This window comes from Canis lupus, chromosome 11 (genome assembly GCF_048164855.1).
Source record: "Canis lupus baileyi chromosome 11, mCanLup2.hap1, whole genome shotgun sequence".
NCBI lineage: Eukaryota > Metazoa > Chordata > Mammalia > Carnivora > Canidae > Canis > Canis lupus.
In genome coordinates, this window is record NC_132848.1 from 65,130,974 (window position 1) to 65,141,392 (window position 10,419).

The 10,419-nt window shown below is 52.6% G+C and overlaps 1 long non-coding RNA gene across 3 annotated transcripts in view; it reads left to right on the plus strand.

The window, feature by feature from the left end:
• Nucleotides 1–237: 237 nt before the first annotated feature.
• LOC140600337 (uncharacterized) overlaps nucleotides 238–10,419 on the plus strand; it is a 28,862-nt gene continuing 18,680 nt past the window's right edge. For all 3 annotated transcript variants that reach the window (XR_012003603.1, XR_012003604.1, XR_012003605.1), the window contains exons 1-2: nucleotides 238–375; nucleotides 824–1,007. This is a non-coding gene — a long non-coding RNA (uncharacterized lncRNA). The remainder of the gene's footprint in view (nucleotides 376–823; nucleotides 1,008–10,419) is intronic.

Here is a 10,419-nt window from a genome sequence, read left to right on the forward strand (position 1 = left end):
CCCTTTCTCCCTCTCTCCCTTGCCCCCTCACCCCTCTCCCCTCCCCCTTCCCCCCGCCCCCTCACTCCCTTTCCCTCTTACCTCTCACCCCCTCTCTCCCTCTCCCCCTTACTCCCTCTCTCCCTCGCCCCCTCTCCCCCTCATTCCCTCGCCCCCTCACCCCTCTCCCCCCTCTCCCCTTCTTTCCCTCTCCCCCTCTGCGTGTCTCTCTGCGTCTCTTTCCCCGCCCCCCCCAGCTCTCTCCTCCGCCCATCTCTCCCTCCCACCTGCCCCTCCTCTTCCTATTCCAGAGTAAGGCCTCTCTATACAAGTTTCTAGAATGGTGCTGTCCAGGAGCGGTAGCCGCTAGCCACAGACGGCCATTCATACTTAAATGTAAGTTGATTGAGTGACATCACATTTAAAACTTAGGAGTCACTTCCTCAGCCCCACTAGCCACAGAGGCCCACCAGCCCCGTGTGACGCGGGGTTACCATATGGGACGGCGCAGAAATAGAAATATTTCCATTATTGTAGAAAGTTCTGCAGAACAACGCCGTTATACAAAGTCCAGCGTTGTCATTTGATAGAGAATTGTAAAAATTCAGAGGAAATATTGTTTGGAGTCTGTTCTGCTACCATCAGAGGAGCTGCTGGTCAAGGTTTTCCAGAGCAGTTTTGCCCAGAGACTCCCTCCTCCCACTGCCGGGGGGTGGTGGTGCATTTTAGAAAGAAGAGCCGACGGGGTGTCAGATAGACCTGAGTGTGAACCCCAGCTCTGCCACTTAAGTCTCTCTGGACCTCAGTTTCCCATCAGTCAAATGATGCTTCTAGACTTTTCCAGTTTTACCAGGTCAGCGCTTGAGGAGAGCGGCTGTCAAACCAGGAGGGAGCCCCTGGCCGTGACCCCCCTCCCCCTATGGTGTCTGCAACCACAGGGCCGCAAGCCACACACCCTGGCTCTCTCTCCACCCCAGCTTATCCCCAGAGCCCCTCGAGACGTCGCCTGGCTCCCACATACCACTCAGGTGAGTCCCCATCTGCCCGGTGAAAGGCCGGCTGTTCTGTGTTTGCCTCAACACTAACTTTAGGATTCATTCACTCCTTCAACAAGTATTTATTGCGTTCTTACGATGTGCCAGGCGCTGGCCTAAGACTTGGGGCCTGGGCTGTAAATGCAAATGTCACCATCCTGCACCTGGCATTATTTTTTTTAAAAGATTTTATTTATTTATTCACAAGAGACACACGCAGAGAGAGAGAGGCAGAGACACAGGCAGAGGGAGAAGCAGGCTCCAGGCAGGGAGCCCGACGTGGGACTCGATCCCGGGACCCCAGGATCACACCCTGGGCTGAAGGCAGGCTCTAAATTGCTGAGCCACCCAGGGATCCCCCGGCACCTGGCATTTTAACGCGGGGAGACAGGTAATGAGGCCCTTAAGTGTACCCTACAATGGAGAGTAGTGGTAAGTGTGATGAAGGGAAACCAGGCAGGGGGGTTGGGGGGGCTATTTCTGATAGGATCATCCATCAGGTAAAACTTCTATGGGCAGGTGACATTTGTGCAGAGCTCTGAGTGGGAGTGAGCCAGTGGGTATCCAAGGGAGGCAAGGAGTTGCAGATGCAAAGGCCTGAAGCCGGCCGTGTGGGTCTTCACGGCAGGGTAACCTAGGGGTCTGGGGCCGATATCTGAAGGCTTACATTCTCTATAGGCCGATAGCCAGTTGCTAACAAGTGAAACTGCTCCCAAACTAGATTGCTATCGGGGCGCATTTGGGTTTGCTTTTCCAGCACATGAGTCAACAAGAATGAGTCAAACGTCTGCTGAGTGGCCTCTGGGTTACTGGTTTCAGCTGCCTTACTTGGGTGTGTTCTTTTTTTTTTTTTTTTTTTTTTTTTAGATCCTATTTATTTGTCAGACAGAGGAGAGCACAGCAGGGGGAGCAGCTTCCCACTGAGCAAGGAGCCCAATGCGGGGCTCCATCCCAAGGCCCTGGGATCATGACCTGAGCCACCCAGGCGCCCCTATTTGAGTGTGTTCTTGACAGTTGATGGTTTCAGAGGGTTCTATCCAAAAGGAGGTTCTCTGATGAGAAAGTGTAACTTGGTCCCCGAAACATTGTGTGGGGAATTGGCTGCAGCTTCAAGCTCTCATCCTTGGCTCTGCAGGGTCAGTGCCTCCTGCTCAGCCAAGTTTGTCAGGTGAATTTGCTCAGGTAATACTGTCTTGCTGTCGGACTCCCTGAGGACAGCTGCCTGGGCCTGGGGAAGGCTCTGTGGGAAGGTGCCTCTTCCAGGATCCAGGGAACCTGTCCCTGCATCCTTGTGTAGGGAGGGGGGGCCGGTCACCACTGCCTTGAAGCTAATCCAGCCTGTACCTGGATCAGAAGCCACGATAGACTCACCTAAAGTAAAATCATTGGCAACGAGGGCCAGCCATGGCTTAGCCGTCCTTTCCCTGCCTCCAGAAACGGGCCTCCACTGCCACCTGTCCCCTGAGAGTTAGAATGGCATTTGCCTCTGTGTGGTTTCAGTTTTAGGAAGACGCGACTGGGGGCAGGAAGGGGGGCTGGCAATTTCGGCAAAGGCTTACAGCTAGGATACTTGGGTGCTGCTGCTGGGAATGTGAATCATTGCCACGTTTCGGGAGGCCAGGTGGGCAAAGGGATCACGCCCACATCAGTCCTGGCTTATTCTTAGTTATTAGTTACTGTTAACTTTTAAGATTACCCCTTTTCAGTCTCAAAAACATCCCACTTTACAGGACAAATATTATGGCTGGTACCCAGTCTCTGGGGTACCTTTAGGATATGTAGCCTAAGAACGTATATAAAGATGTAGCTTTAGGGATGTTTACCACCGGGCTCCTAGGCATAAAGAAAACTTAGAGATAAGGTATGTGCCTTACAACAGAGGATTAACTAAGTTAAATAAATTGTAGTACATCTACATAGTAGAATCCTAGAAAGCCATTAAAAGATGAGATGTAGCAAAATACTAAATAGCATGGGAATACATGCGTACCATTAAGGAAAGTTACTAGACCCTATAGTATTACCTAAATCTAGTTTGCTAAGCAAAAAGCCATGCTCTGAACAGAGGACTGGATGGAGATCCACTGACCTGTACCTGTTGGTTATCTCTGGGCAGCGGGATGGCAAGTGATTTATATATTCTCCTTTATACTTTGTATTTCTCAATTTTCTATGAGCATGTATGTTGTAGGCAGAATAATGACCTTCCAAAGATGTCCCCGTCCTAATCCTCAGAGCCTGTATGTAAGATTACACGACAAAAGGGAATTAAGGTGAGGTTGATGTTGCTAATCAGCTGAAAGGGAGATTATCCTAGATAATCCAGGGGACGCGGTGTAATCACAGGCGTCTTTACATGGGGGAGGGGGAGCAGGCACAGAAGAATGGTGCCCGGAGAGACTCCACCTGCCAGTGTCGATGGCAGGGGGCCAGGCCCCCAGAAGTGCTGGAAGGGGTAAGAATGGGGTTCTGTTCTAGGGCCTCCAAAAAAAGGAAAGGGAGCCTTCCTGACACCTTGATTTTAGCCCTGTGAGAGCCACTTTGGACTTCTGACCTTCGAACTATAAGATGATGAATTTGGATTGTTTTAAGCTGCTGAGGTTGTAGTAATTGGTTTCAGCAGCAATAGGAAACCAATACAATGACTTTCTCTTGTTTTAATAATAAAAACAAGTGACGATGATAGCAAAAGTCACTTAAAAAGAAAAGATTGGAAATCATGCCCTGTAATTTAACCCAATAGCCATGCTAGGAGGAAGTCTGGCATAGTCGTCTTTCTACAAAACAAAAAGCAAAAAACAAACAAAAAAAACCCCAAACCTGGATAAGGAGCTCCTAGCTGGTTGCTATTTTTCAGTAGGAAATACTAATTCAGAGGGTAAGTCAATGAGCTGAGCAGCCGGGAGCCTGGGAATTGTCCTACAGCGGTGCCTAATTAATTGCATATAATGGGGCAAGAACACTCAGTACTATGGGTCCAGAGGAGGGAGAACCAGGAAGCTGCTGCTTTTGGGAATTCCAGGGCTGGGAAAGGAACTGAACTTGAAAGGAAACCCTCTCCAAGTGAGTGGAAACTGCCAGGTGGTTCTGCTGGTTTGGGCTAGCAAATCCCGTCCTGGCGTCAACAAATAGAGGGTGATGGCTCTTCCAGTCCTGCCCAGGGGCAGGGAGCTGAGATGTTTGCAGTCTGGCCCATTCTGAACTATCCGCTGGAGGCCGCTTAGGTTGGAGAGGTGCAGAGGATTCTCTCCTGAAGAAAATCCTTTCCTGTGTCCTTTGAAGGAGCTCTTAGGGAACCCCCAGACTCTTAGCAAAGGCTGCAGAGAATCAGGTATCTGAAAATGGAAAGACCATCTTTTTTTTCTTTGCTTGAGCATCCAACACCACCTCCTCTTTGGTTCCATCTGTTGTAAAGACTCCCTTTCTGTGGCAGATAGGGCTTTCTGGAAGCAGGTGCTGAGCTGGAGTTTGGCAAGCAGGTCAGGGAGCAGAAGGTCAGGGAGCGGAAGCAGGGTTGCACACGGAGGGTGCTGATGCTGGGATGCAGGCCCCACAAAGCCGAGCCCACGGGCATATGTGGCCCATTGAAGTGGCCGGTGGGGGACGCAGTGGCCAGCGTTTAGACACCTGCCCCTGATCAGTCGTTTTGGTGTAAGGCAGCTCTCAGCCAACCCCAGAGAGCTGGAGGCTGTGTGCTGACCACAGCAAGTCCTGCTCTGAGAGGCAGTCAGGTTGGCACATCCTTGCGTCAACTGCACCATTCCCCTAGTGGGACCTCATTCTGCTTGCTGGCCAGGACCCACAGTCCTGCTAACCCAGTGGGTGCAAGAGGGACTTGGCTAATTTTGCATAGCTCCTGAAAGCACAGGGGACACGATGGGGGGAAGATGCCAAGGAGGCTGAAATGCAGCTCAGAACAAAAGATTCCATAAGAAGGCGTGACTATTTACAATGGGGCAGAACCCTCCAGAGGTCCTGTGCCTCTAGAATGGTCCGAGCTTGGGAATTTGTGACAGGATGGAGAAGGGATTTCTACATTGAGCCAGAAAGTGGACAGTTTTCTTCTAAGGCTGCTTATGTCCCTGGGGGGGGGGGAGGGGTCATGGTTCATGGGGCCACCTTGGGTTCTGCCTCAGGGGGGCTGCTCTTGGCCACCTGTGGCTCTGTACACTGGCATCCCCTCTGGGGCTGACATTCTCCTTCACGTCAGGTCTACTTCCAGAAGTTTGCCACAGACCAGATGGGGCCCGAATCCAGCTCAGAGAATTCCTATAGGCTGGCTCCTTCAGATCACGCCCCATCTCATGTACCCTCCTCTTGTCCCACTTGCTTGACTTCCAGTCTGAATTCCTCCTTCCCATCATGGCCCTTTTGGATTTGCTGACCCTGGCATGTCCCCCTTCTCTCCAGGACCCGGCTCTGCGACATGGCTGTCAGCCCAAGGCCTGTGGCCTGGACGCTGTAACTTCTCTCCCAGTCAGCTCCCCAGCACCTCACTCACCTGCCCCTCCCTGTCCCCGAGGTGAGCTCAAGTAGTAACAAGTGCCAAACATCCCCAGTCCCCGTGGTCCATGGGACTTCCTCTTATTCACTCAAGCCATACCTGCCACAAATTCTAGAAGGGCCTGCCTTTTCCAGTATTTCAGAATTTGACGAACAAGCCATGGTCACACTTATGCTGCTCGTTGTTTCATCTGTAGGTTTAAAAGCCTTCATACATCATCTATGCAGGATGGTACACGCACCCACATCTGAGTGTCCGCCCACCCCCGTTCAAGAACTAGAAATGAATCGGTACCTTTTTTTTTTTCTTTTTTTGAATAGGTACCTTTGAAGTCCCCTGTGGTCCCCTCTCCCACTGGGATAGTGCAAGGGACCCATCTGGATTCCAGAGCCATCATTCCTTCACTGCTTTTTACAGACTTAGGGCTTACGTCTGCGTTCCTGTGCAATATGCTCTTTGCATCCATCGGTTTTTAAAAATTCATATAAATGGAACTTACTGTATTATCCTCCTGTGATGCTTTCTTTCACTGTCACATTTTTGAGATCCATCCCTGGCATGTGATTTTATGTTGCTGTGGGGCCCCTCATCCATCTTCATCTTTGCTGTGACCCCACAGGCTGATGTCTTTGTACGATAGTCCCACCGGAGACCCCCTTCTTTTCTCATCTCCTTCCTCTATAACCTCCTCCAAGGGCCAAGACCACCCTCTGCCCAGGCACTGGGTTTCTGGAGACAAATACACGACCATTGCCCTCGGGTGGTGGTGGCTTAATGATTGTGACTCTTTTGCTTTGCTCATATCTGGACCCTGGGACGGAAGTGAGTTTTCTCTTCCTGTTGGATTTGTTGCTATTGGACCCGTCAGGAAAAGCTTTGCAAGATTTAGTGAGCACAAGAATTCCCTGGGGGCAGGGTGGGGGCTTATTAATTAGGGAGATTTATGGACCCCCACCCCCACCCCTCCCAGAGGTTCAGAACCAGCTAATCGGATTATCCGGGTAGGACCCAGGAATCTCCTCTCCGCCCAGCAAGTGTGATGCGGACTATCTCTGGCTACTCTTGTAGCCAAGATCAGCCTCTGCCCCAGCCAGCACGGGGGGCGCTTGACCTGAAATGCCATCAACCTCCAAGCGTTTCTCTTAGCCAGACGGTCAGTGGAGGCCTGTCCCCTGCGCCTGAGCAGAAATCTTCACTGGGGCCTAAAGTTCTGGCAAGGACCGTTCCTCAGAGAGAAAGCTCGGCCTCCAGAACCGTCTGAAACTTGCCTCTGTCCAATGTTTAGTTTAGTGGCCACTGCTGCGTTTCCGTGAAGACGGGGTGGAGGCCTGCTGCCGACATGTGAGATGGCTCAGCCACCCGCCTGACACCAGCAGACCACAGGGTGGGGTCACGACCCGGAGAGCAGCAGCGGCCTACAGGCCGCCCGGAGCCAGCAGGTGCGGGCACCAGAGCTGCTCTAGGCCTCACTCAGGCCTTTTGCCCTCCCTCCATCTTGGCCGGGCTGGGGAGAGGCAATCAGCGTTGCACATCTTTGGTGGGACCTGTTGCTCGTGGGCACCCTGTCTGCACTTCCCCTGTAGAACAAAGATCTTGGCCGGTGGCCACACAGAGGTCACCAGTCACACTTGTTGGGGAAGGGGCTGCCTAGGCCACTAGGGCACATTGCTGGGATTCCTGGGAAAAAGCTGAACTGTTCTTTCCCAACCTAATGAAATGAAAAACAAAGGTTTGGAGCCCAGGGAAGTAGAGAGGTCCTTGGTGGAACAGGGGGATCCCAGGACATCTGTTGGTCTTTGATGGATGGAGCTGAGGGAGAGACGGGACATCTTTCAGCTAATGAGTCTGGCTCTGCAGGGTGTTGAGGCCTTGGTGATGAACAAAAGGCGCAGGGTCCTTGGCCTCAGGGAGCTGTCTGTGTAGGTAAATCATTGCAGATATGTGCAAACTGAAGTATTTGCTGGGTCAGTGGGGGAATGCCATGGGGTGGGAGGGAGGTTATGAACTTGACTTTAATAGGCAAGGAATGCTTCAGAGGAAGGAGACACATGGGTCTTAAAGGGTGGGTGGGAGTCTGAAAGTCAGGAGAGGGCATTGCAGGCAAAGGAGAGCTCAAGGGCAAAGGCTCGAGATGTTCAAGCAGGCTTCAGGCGAGTCCACATGGAAAGTACCTAAGGCAGTCAAACTCCTAGAGACAACAAGTAGAGGGAGGGTGCCGGGGGCAGAGACGAGGAGGAAATTAGTGTTTCAGGGGTACAGAGTTTCAGCTTTGCAAGATGAAAAGAATTCTGTGGATGGGTGTGCTGGTGGTTGCACAACAAGGTGAATGTACTTAATGCCCCTGAATGAACAACGTGACACTTAAGATAGAATATATACGTATCAAATGGTGCTTGAGAGTGCCAGGCCCTTGGACTTTAAAAGCTATCCTTGGTGTAAATGTTGCCCAATAGAGTCTCTCAGAATGAGAATTCTTGGTGATAGTCAACAATAGTTACTGATTGTTTATATTCTTCATTTAAAAAAGGCTAAAAGTTTTTGATAATGATAAAAGTTATATTGATTTCTAAAACCAAAGTTATTTTTTGATCCTTTCTAAGCAGAAAAGCCATGCACACCAGTTCCCCAAAGCCACGTCGAACATATAATATGCCCGATATAATATGCCCCAATAGGCAAGTGAGGGTTCCAGGGCTCCAACTAAGGCAATGACAGAATGGATGGAGAGGATGGGGGTGTAGGCAGCAGGGGTCATGCAGATAGAGCAGCTGTGGAAAGCAAGGGAGAGAGTCCCAGGAGGCCAGGATGGCTCATGACGTTGGGCCTGGTGAGACCAGGGTGGATGGGGGTACTTTGATGGAACTCTGGGGGAAAGAGCAGAGGTGTGGGGAAGGAGATCTACGTGTCAGGTGGAAACCAGCCTGATGATACTCAGGCATGGTATTCAGGGACCTCAGGGTGGAGGTAAGGATTTGAGAATATGGGGTCTGGATGGCAGTGGAAGTGCTAGATGCTGTAGAGATGACCCTGAGAGGAGCATGGAGGGAGGCGCAACCTTGACCAAGGACATAACTCTGAGGGGTGCCAACGCTTTCAGGGGGGCAGAGCCTGAGCTGGCCAGACCCACATAGATAATGCAGTTTCAGGGCCCTAGGATGCCTTTGCAGCCCCCATCCCGTTCCCGTCTCATCTCTCCTGCAGAGTCTCGCCATGCCTGGAGTTCTTCAACTCAGGAAAAGTGTGGCCCTGAGGCTTTGCCGTGCCAACCAGAGGCCCGACTGAAATGACACAAAGGTGCCAACCACCGATGCCCTGGTTTCCTGCCAGCAGGTGCCTGTGGGCGAGGAGAGCATACAGATGTCTCAGAGGAGAGCTCATGGATGAGGGGGCCCTGGACAGGGAGGAAGGGGCACAGGGGACTCTCTGGTCACCTTGCGGATCCATCTGGCACCTGGGTGGCTTGGTGGTTGAGCATCTGCCTTTGGCTCAGGTCGTGATCCAGGGGTCCTGGGATCAAGTCCCTGCCTCAGACTCTCCATGGGGATCCTGCTTCTCCCTCTGCTTATGTCTCTGCTTCTCTCTGTGTCTCATGAATAAATCAATAATCAACAAATCCAGATTTATTTTAAAAAAATTGCAGATCCATCTTGCTTTCGCTCCAGAGGAATCCCCAGCCTTGGCCCTGCCCAGTCTGGGTGCGGGGACTGCTGAGAAGTCAGTGAGGAGGAGTCTGTGGGCTTGTTTCCTCCGCTTTCAGCCTCTGGGGAGGCTGGCAGCGTGGGCGGGGGCGAAGTGACTCCCCCCGTGGCCCTGGCACCGTCCGAAGTGGGTCTTGACAAACCTGTCCCCCGTCCCGACTGCGGCCCCTGTGGAGGACGGCCTGCCCTTGGCGGCCTACTGCGGAATGGGAGCCTCATTAGGCCCACATCTGCAGTCGGGGTTCGGGTCCAGCCCCACACCTGGCCTGGCTCTCAGGCCCTAGGAGAAGGTGGTGCATATGCGGGGACCAGCCGGTCCCTGGCGGGGGGAGGGCCCGCCTGCCACCTGCCACTTGCCACCTGCCACCTCTTAGGGAGCCTGGTTGAAGGGGCCATCCCGGAGTGGCTGGCACAGCTGTGCCCGTGTGGGCTGGGGCTGGCCTCAGACCCCCAAAGGGCAGATCAACAGCTGTTCAGAGCCCCTTGCCACCCCCCCATGAGGGGGTGAAGCAGAGGGCTGGGTACCTGGGGCTGTTCGCCAGGTGGGGAGCAGAGCCCCGAGGCAGTGGGGCCCGAGGGCAGGCCTCTGTGGAGAACGAGCGCTTCCCGTTCCCACCAGGAGGCATGTCTCCCGCAGACTTCGGGCCCCTGGACAGTGGTGAGTGACCCTCGTAACGTCTACCCCACGCGGCGTCCTTGCTGCACGTCACCCACTGTGCCCTTAATCAAGTTACTTCTCAGAAAAGCCCCTAGAGGGGGAACGACAGCCTTCCTCTTCTCCAAACATTGCTGCCTGCATTTTTTTTTTTTTTTTTTTACCAACTCATCAGTGTTCCTGGAGACCCTGCAGGGTTCTGGCTGCAGGAGGCTGGCTTCGGGCCCGGTAAGGCTCAGTCGCTGACCCCAGGACGCCTGTCGTCTGTGGGACAGGATAGGCCACCACGTCAGGCAGAAGAGCTCTTAACAGGTGGATGACGCTGTAGGCACACAAACAGGTCGGGTGTGTTCGCAGAATGGGGATAAAGTCTATGTTGTCATCAACAGTTTGGGACCTTGGCCCTTGAGGAAATGAGCAAGGAGGTGGTCATCCAATCATGATGCTTCTAAGACCAGGATTAAGTCTTTGATTCTGGTGTCTTCTGCTTCTATCTTTACTCCCAAACTTCAGGAAATCATGAGGAACTAAAATGAGAGCCCTACTAAG